We start from the raw sequence: 8,852 nt of genomic DNA, 5'->3' as shown, positions 1-8,852 counted from the left end.
ACAATATAACCACTGCATTTGTTTTATACACTTATTGTACCCCCAACATAAGCAAAGAGGAGCCCAAAGAAACCTTTCGGGATGCCCCTCATCTTCATGAACTGATTTTTATAGAGATACACAGGCAGTGTGGTGCTGGGACAGCTGAAAAGGTTAAGAAATAAGCCCAACATCACCTTGCATTTAACTAACTGAAGCTTTTCTAAAATGCTACCAGAAGATAAGGCTTCATAAAAGAACACAGTTCTGCATCTATTCTCCTACAGCCTAAGGAAACTGGTAAAAGATGTATCATCTTCTAAGGAAACAAAAAGTCTTCTTAATTTCCCTTTCTCCCTTACACCAATTGAAGTAAAAACCCCTTGTTACTAATAGCTGAAATCTGCTCACCTGCTGCTAAGTAGAGGTAGAATATTGCCTGTTTCCCGAGATCAGAGTCTGCTGCAGGCTACCAACCCTACACTGTCTATGCGAAAGTCTACAAGTAAACACAGTGTGTATCTATATTAATTTTCCTGCATCTCCCTCTTCCCTCCAAACACTCTCAAATGGAAGAAATTGAGAAATTGAAGAACATGGCATGCCCTCATTAAATAAAGTTACAAAGCTTAGGGATTGACTGAAATCTTCCTTCTCCTCCTTGTGTTGCATCTACTACAGCAGCTTTCTTTGAAGTAAAAAGGCAAGCAAACAAACCCAGCTGTTGTCAGTGCTGTTTATGAGTCAGTGAGCAGCAGATGCTGAAAGAGCTGTGTTTCTAAATACAACAACTGCTGCTGAACCTGAATTTCTAAACCACAGCATTATACCCATACAGGAAGATCAACTGAGTAGGTCTGTACCACTAATAGCTACTCTTAGAGTAAAATCAAAGACACACTATCAGTAGGTAATTGCAACTAAAAGCTCTGGAGCTACCACAAAATTTGCAGTAGTCCAATGGCACAGGATTTCTTCAAAAAGCAAAAAAAAATTACATTTATTTCACTTTCTTTCTTTTCTACATTGTTAGACAAACACTTTGAAGACCACTCTTTTTTCAGCATATATCTGGATACTGCCACAACAGACTCCAAATTCAGTACTGTCATAGCCAGGTATTTCAAAAAATGCTTTTTTTTTGGTTGCAAAAGCAGTATACAAAGGAATCAATTCCATTCTTTATGTAGAGAGTGGTTTACATGGCCATCATGTAGAATTGCTCACAGAACAGATTCAGGTTAAAACCAAATATTTCTCTCCTGTTCTCTCTGGAAGGAGCAAAAGAAAAGGAAAGATTATTTTTGAACTGGAATCAGTTTAGTTGTCTGACATACAGTGCAATATCTCAAATTATTATATTAAAACAATGAAGAAATCAATACATTTCAGTACCTATCAGAAGAAGGAAATAGCCAGAATAGGCACTGCTTAAAGGGGCCCAGGTTCAAAACACATGCATAACCTAAGTTGCGCATACTCAGGAGGGTCTCATTGCCCAGACAGCCTTCCTGCTTGCACTGTGACCAAGGGCACTGACACACATACCAGGTGGACTTTCCAGGGTGGTTTCTTATTTTAATTTTCTAAGTCTTTGTTGTATTTTTTGTTACAAACACCACTGCAATCCTGGCTGCTGTACACATCCAGTATCTGCTGAACAGAAAGTACAACACAGTAGCCAACACAGTGTGTCACTATAGCTCAGGAAACAAGGTTGGCTCAAATAAAATACTCTTAATCCTTTGAAAGATGGTTCCTAGTGATCTAAGCAGAGGACAGTGCAGTGACATAGCTAAGTCTGCTCACCACCTTTCAATATTGTGGTTAGCCTGCATCTCCTTTTGTCTTAAAGTATTTTCTTTCCAAAATTTATTACAGGAGAGGGAGTTTACAGGGTGGGTTTACAGACTAAAGCCAAAGACCAGTGTAATGAATCTGACTCAAATATTTTTGTGGGAATCTGTCCTTAGTTCTGAGTGCATTGTTCGTAGTGATTTCCTTCAGATTGATTTACCGATTCCACTGAAACTGCATATATTGTTATTCCATAAATTTGAGTTACTAGTTTCTTTTAGCAGGTTTTTATTGCGTTGCTTACTTACCTTGCAGGAATAAAACTCAGTACTAAGATCACCAGAGTTACCAATTAAAGCTTTATGAAAAGGTAAAGTATGACCGTGCTGAATAGAAGACCGATAATTAACGTACTAACTTAATATAACTGTTCAGCTCTCCTGTGAACCTTGAACTTTGACAGTCTACTGATTCATCATGCTAAGAAATCATATATAATAATAATGATACAGTACAGGTTAGGACAGTTAAGGACTAATCTTAATTTAATAAATGATACAGTACAGGTTAGGACAGTTAAGGACTAATCTTAATTTAATACAATCTGTGATGCATCTTGTCTTGGGGAATTTTAATGCACTAGATCAAACTGGTCTCTATGGTAACCAAACCCACCAGGCTTATTCACCAGTAACTATGGGCCATTACAGTCAGTGTCTAATCAGGCACTTGCACTTACAAACTGAAAAGAAGTTGCTTCTATATGAAAACAACAACAGCAGCAACAACAAAACTCCATCACACCGCTGTGCAGCTGTGATTTTCAATTCTCTTTGAAAATCATGTTCCCCCTATATTTAATAAATTATTCCTTCCTTGCTTGAGTCAACCTTTAAAAAGACATGGAGCAATTAATTTGTTTTAAAAAACCCTGTAAGTTATCCCTTCTGCTTCTGTAAGCAGAGGAAAATCAGATGTCATGGATCTGATCTGGAGGCAGCTGCGGAGACAGCAGTTTTAAACACTTTCTCTGACTTTGGCCTTTAAAAAAACATTTTTGAAAGCTAGGCAGAATGTTTATGGCACGTTCATAGACACGCATGTCTAGTCAAGTCTTAATTCTTGCAGAATTGCTAAGCAGAATTGCTATAAAAGGAGATGAAATTTGCCCTTTTTTGTTTATACATTTTAAAGGGAAAAGATGGGAATTTTATGCAAAGAGACTGGTTTCCACTAAAGGTTTAGTAGCTGAACTGACAATCTTGTTAAGTTTTTGCTCAGAGTATCTCAAGCCACATGAAAGCTCTGGTGACCCAAAATGACTTCTAAGCTCTCAAGTTCAGACACATTTCTCTCCACAGCCTTTTGTGTATCAGCTCCCTTCCCCTGTGCCCTGATTTCTACACTGGAGGCTCTCAAACCTGTGGGCTGGGGAAGAATAACTTAAAATTACCGGAAACTTGGTATTTCCTCCCTCTCTGAGGTGGCTTTGCTGCTATTAAAAGATAACTTTGTGAGCTAAAACTTGGATGCGTTGTTTCTCATAGCCTTCTCTCCTGGGTATGACTGTACGACATCTGCTGCTGGAAAACATTTTCTTAGTGTTAAGTGTTCAAATACTTCCATGAAAATCAGTGATAAATTCAACAGCAGCCAATGAATGCATGCATATTCTGCAAGCATCAGTAAACCCACACACATTCACAGCTTAATGTCTGGACACATAAAGCTGCAGTGCATTAGGTTTGAGGGTCATTGTGGCTGTGACTATTCAGTTTCTTTCCGTGGCTCTTCAAAACGAATTGCACATTCTTCAATAATTTGCTTTTCTAAATCTGGCCCATGCAACTTTCTAATTGATCATGCAGTAAGATGACACTTCTTAAGAGAAAGTCATTGGCTACCTTGAGCAGGCTCATTACCTTTTTGTTTTAAGGGCATTTTGATATTTCTAAATGCAGCTAAGACCTTAATTTTTTTGGCAAATGCAGGGGTCCAGAACAATCATTTCTACATACATTTCATGAACTCTTAGTTTTCTAATATATCTCAGCTTATGCAGCGATTGCACGTAGCTCCAAAGGTGACAGTGCCAATGTGGCTTTTTCCAAAGCATCCTGTCACCCTTTTTGTCACTTTTAAGGACATATGGGATTTGGAGCGATTGCATATGTCTGAATAGGAATGTGCATCTTATAGTGGCAGCTATAAGGATATCTGATAAATTTTATTCTCAGTTGCTTAGAAATCTGTGTACACAAGCAGAAGCCCATAGTGGTGAGCTAATTTCAACTTCTGTTATGATACTGTTAGCAGTCTTTCATAAAAAGCTTATTTTAAATCTCCAAAAGCAAGAATCATGATAAACTGGGCCCCTATTGGTGCTTACACACAACACCACAGTTGCATGACTGCACTAGGAACCCCTCAATCCTGACAGCCACTGACTTCCCATGTCCCTAGTGGGACATGTCCCTAGAAAGGAAAAAAAGAAAGCCACCAATCTGTCATATAAACTCCTCCACTGGTTCATCCATGCCCTCTGTCCCTCTGCGGTCTCCAGTGAGGACCTCAAGAGCATCACTCGAACACTGGCAGTAAGATTTGTGGAAAAGGGATTTTCTGACACTGGCCCCTGGTACCTTAGTAATGCTCAGCCACCTTCTGCACATTAATTTGTGATCTAAGAACATGGGTAATGGAAAACAATGATATAGCTGCTGGATATGTCTGACTTCATTTAAAATGGATTGTAACGTTCCTGAAAGGGCCCCTTGGACAGCAGCAGAATTTATTGCTCATTAGTGTTTTCCTGTGGTGGGCAAAGTTGAAAGATCTGTCCAAGACTGGATATTTCCAATCCTTATGTATGAAGTACTTGACATGCAGAGCAGTGAGTCTGAAGTGGCAGTGCCATTTGTTCAGGCATGCTTTCTGTGAATACAGTCTGAATATCCTAGACTAACATCCTATCAACCAACTCTATTTTTCATCTTTTGGGAAGACACTCTCAATAATAAAAGCAGAGAACTTCGTACTTATGCCCTTCCTTATTCTTCACACGTAAGCAATTTTGTGTGATACTGATTATCTCTCTAGAGAGCTTTTGTCATGTAGCATTCTTTTCATCCTCCAAACCAACCATCCTATACTCCTACACTAAGTTGTTTCTGTATTGAATTTCTGACCACAGCTTCTTACAGAAGCTCTGACGGAGCTTCTTACAAACTTATTCTATGCAGCCCTGTCTCATCATCAGTGCAAAAGGGAAGGCATCTCAGAAGTTACTATAATAAACACCTACGAAACATCATTATTGTAGGGTGTAGTGGTAAAGCTCATGAAAAGATGAGAGCTAGGGACTCAGTTCTAAAGATTTATCTGCCCAGACATCCACTTTTTTTGATTCTTAACTGTACAGCTTTCTTGAGTTTGTGAGTTTGTTTTATAGAAACTTGGGAGAATTCAGACTTTTCTGATCAGGGAATTTAATAAAAATAAGAATTTTTCCTGAGAAAGTTAGGACTTCTTTAGACAAGAACCCTAGCAATTATACTTGAAGTTGGTCTGCAAGCTGTTACAGTGAAAACAACTCAAAATTCTTCAGATTTTTATTTAGAATCAGCTCATAAAAGAGATTGGAATGAATTATTCTAATTCTCCAAGAAAACAAGAAGGTTGAACTGCTTTAATCACACAAATTCAAGTCACAAATTACTTTGTTCCAAAATATCATTTTATGTTAGACATGAAGGTGGTGTACTTTCCTTTGCAGTTGCACAAGAATTCAAGAAAAAAACATATTTTTGAATCTTCACATATACAAAAGCCTCATGCTAAGAGGGCTTCCACATACAAAGTACATGATGGTGTATGATAGATGTCAGTTGAGTATTTACAGTTCCAGATCTATCCACAGAAGTAAAATTTCCAGTAAAGTGTTTATCAAAGTTTTTAGTAATACAGTTATCTGAGCAACCACTCTCAATACTGAACAGAAAAATAGATTAGATCAACAAATATTTTTTTTAACTGTACACATTACACATTACTTTTGCAAATTAATACAAATTGACGTGTATCACTGGATATATGGTTTTAGATAAGAAATACCTATGCCAAAGGAAAGAAAAGGCATACAGAACCTAAATAACTTGAGAGCAGCTGATGTGACTAATTTTTGTCATTCCTTGGTCTGGCTAAGGAGCACAATGAAGACCCAAGACAGAGATGCAACAGCTTCTGGACACCCATGAAATGGAGAGACACAACTGTTGTTATAACAGCTCGCAATCTCAGTATCAAACCTTAAAAAGGACTTGAATAAATTAACTAAAAGTCCAGACGTTTGAGACAGAGCTATAAATAAATAAATGATTTAGTAGTTATCATGGGCTCAATTGTTTTCTCAGAATTGGTACTGTGTTTACAAGGACACCTTCTTTCCTAATGTAAGTCAGCACACCTATAGTTTATCTACTGAGGATCTACCCCACACCATGTGCAACTTTATAAAATATAAATGTCTTATCCCTTTTCTGATTTTTCTGAATACTTTGGTCTCTTTCTGTCTGACTTACATCAGATGGGCTTTTACAGTAGGTAGAGAAGACTCCTGCAAGTCTCTTTCATTAATTTTCATCAGGTTTACCCTCTCTCTTAACTGCTGCGCTTTGGCATTACTAAGCTTGAACCCCTTATAGATCTATCTCAATTTATCTTCCATAGTGAGTCAACTGCTTTGTGCAAGTCTGATGAAGAGAGGAAACAGAAACATAATGTTTTAGAGTGGGCAAAGTAAATTTGCATTTGTAACAGCTGAAGCTGCCTAGCACTCAGTTCCAGTGTTTTTTTCAGAGGTTCTGTTTACTAGCCATAAATTTTCACAAGTATCATTCATTGAAATCTCAGTGCAGTTTAATTTCACATATGTAAACACCACCTTTGCCCTGATCAGATTCAGTGATGGGCTGTTAACAACTTTTGCACACATTGAAATCTGTATCAGTTCATTGCCAATAAATTCTCATTTTCTTTTAGGAATCGCATTCCTGAAACAAATTGCCTATCCTGGGATGAGTAGCTACTTGGTACCTCAGCAAACACTAACAAGAAAAATATCAGTTCATATTAGTGACTCTCTTTATTGACAGTTTTTTCAAGGGTACCTCTGACTAAAGGCACTTAGGAACCACTTTCACCCTTCTAATACAAGGAACAGGTAATTTAGTAGGATTAATATTGAAGGCTCAAGGAAATTAGGAAATTTAAACTGAAGCTGCCAGGAAGGTTCCTCTGCTGTAGAGAACTAGTGGCTACTAGCTTCCAGATGGGGGGCTTTTACTTAATCAACAGTAGGTAACTGTTTGTTGCTTAAAAACATTAAGACTGAATTCCATATAGAGATCCAATCGCTGAGCATATCATCATATTGAAATAAACAGATACTGCCTTAAAAGTCTGAAATTGAATCTGGGGTCACTGAAATATAAATTAACAGTGTAACTGAAATCAAAAGGTCTAAGATGTTATATCTTGATTTCATTTGCAATTGAATCTTTCAGCATAAAGAGCTCACAACTCTTTCACCTACTCCTAGTTTTGCTACTGACTTACCTTGTTAATGTAGTTAAACCATTTTTTCACTGCAAAAGCAAACACATTTTTTCCTTTTATTGTCGTTTCAGTGAAACTGCTTTCATGCAAAATCAGCAGATTCGAAAACATAATCAACCACATGCATGGAATTTCCTTTTGTGTTTGTAGGCTTATATAGAACTTTGAACTGAAGCCTATGGAATAAACTGAAAATTTTCTAAAGACTTGTGCAATTCTTCAGACCAGGACCTCATGGTCTGAATAGTAGGCCTTAGGTTTGCTTCCATTTAAGAGAAGAACTTGATGTTTAAAAATCAAACCCTCAAACCTCTACTTTTTAAAATCAGCTTAAATCCCTCAGAATTTTTTTTTTGTTGTTTTTTTTTTTAATAAAGGAGTTGAACTGAATATTAATTTAACAAAAAATATTTAAACCTGTTATTTTTTCTTGCATTGGATATGAACAAATTTCATCTGTTACATACATTTCTCGTGCCAGTTGAAATAAAACTTCAATTAAAATGTGGCGTGGTATATGAACTACTTTTATTTTTGCAGCTCTGCTTTTCCACTCTGTCAGTCTTTCCACTTTTCCTTATTCCTTATTTTCTCCATTACAAGAGTATTCATTCCAAAATAGCTGCGTGAATAGTGAATATAATAGAATCACTTCCCAGTAGCAAAGGAAACTGAACTACTGAAAACATAGTGTAACTGACATTATTATGGCTTTCTTCTGTCATAGCTGTTTCAGTTAAGAATAAACCCCCCTCTTATCCTAATCAGCAGAAGGCAAAAAGATAAAATTATTTTGTCACAAATTAATCTGAAAGTCACTGGAAGTTCCCCATTATGATTTTAAACAGTATATATTACAATCCTTCCAGAAGTATCTCTGTCATGCTGAGATTGGAAGACTCAGTTATTGAACAAAGACTTATCTGCATGATAATAACCATTAACTCCATTATTGCTTTTTATGTAATAGTTTAGAAATACCAGATAGTAATATGGAAGTATTTTTAAAAAGAAGGGTTGTCCTGAAGTAACAGTAACATTAATATGAACTGAGGTTTAGCCAGTTGCATATGCAAGCTCTATGGGTATGGAGATCTTCTCAAGCTAGGAACACTGAGGGTATAGTTGGGATTATATTGCTGAGTGAAGGAAGATTAAATAATAGAATATAATTTTGTTATTATGCAGTATTACCTTTCACGTATTAATGTATTTCTGTATTTATGAAAGTACTCAGAACTAGGTGTTAACTGAATTTTTGAAAACATGGTCAGCTATGTGACATAAGTAACGTACCTAACCAGGGATGTGTCAGTAAGTCATAACCACAGCTCTTCAAAGTCATGCCTCCTCTGACTTGCCTGATCTCCTGGTTAAGCAAAGTCTGTAGGAAAAATATGCTTCCTGGTGTCTTGCAATTGCAAAGCTATCGTACAGCTTTAGAATTCAGATCTAGCTGT

This window comes from Pezoporus wallicus, unplaced genomic scaffold (genome assembly GCF_028554395.1).
Source record: "Pezoporus wallicus isolate ANWC-B61680 ecotype Strahan unplaced genomic scaffold, APGP_CSIRO_Pwel_v1 contig_4710, whole genome shotgun sequence".
Taxonomy (NCBI): Eukaryota; Metazoa; Chordata; class Aves; order Psittaciformes; family Psittacidae; genus Pezoporus; species Pezoporus wallicus.
The sequence above is the reverse complement of the archived record's forward strand: the minus strand, read 5'-3'. Positions refer to the sequence as shown.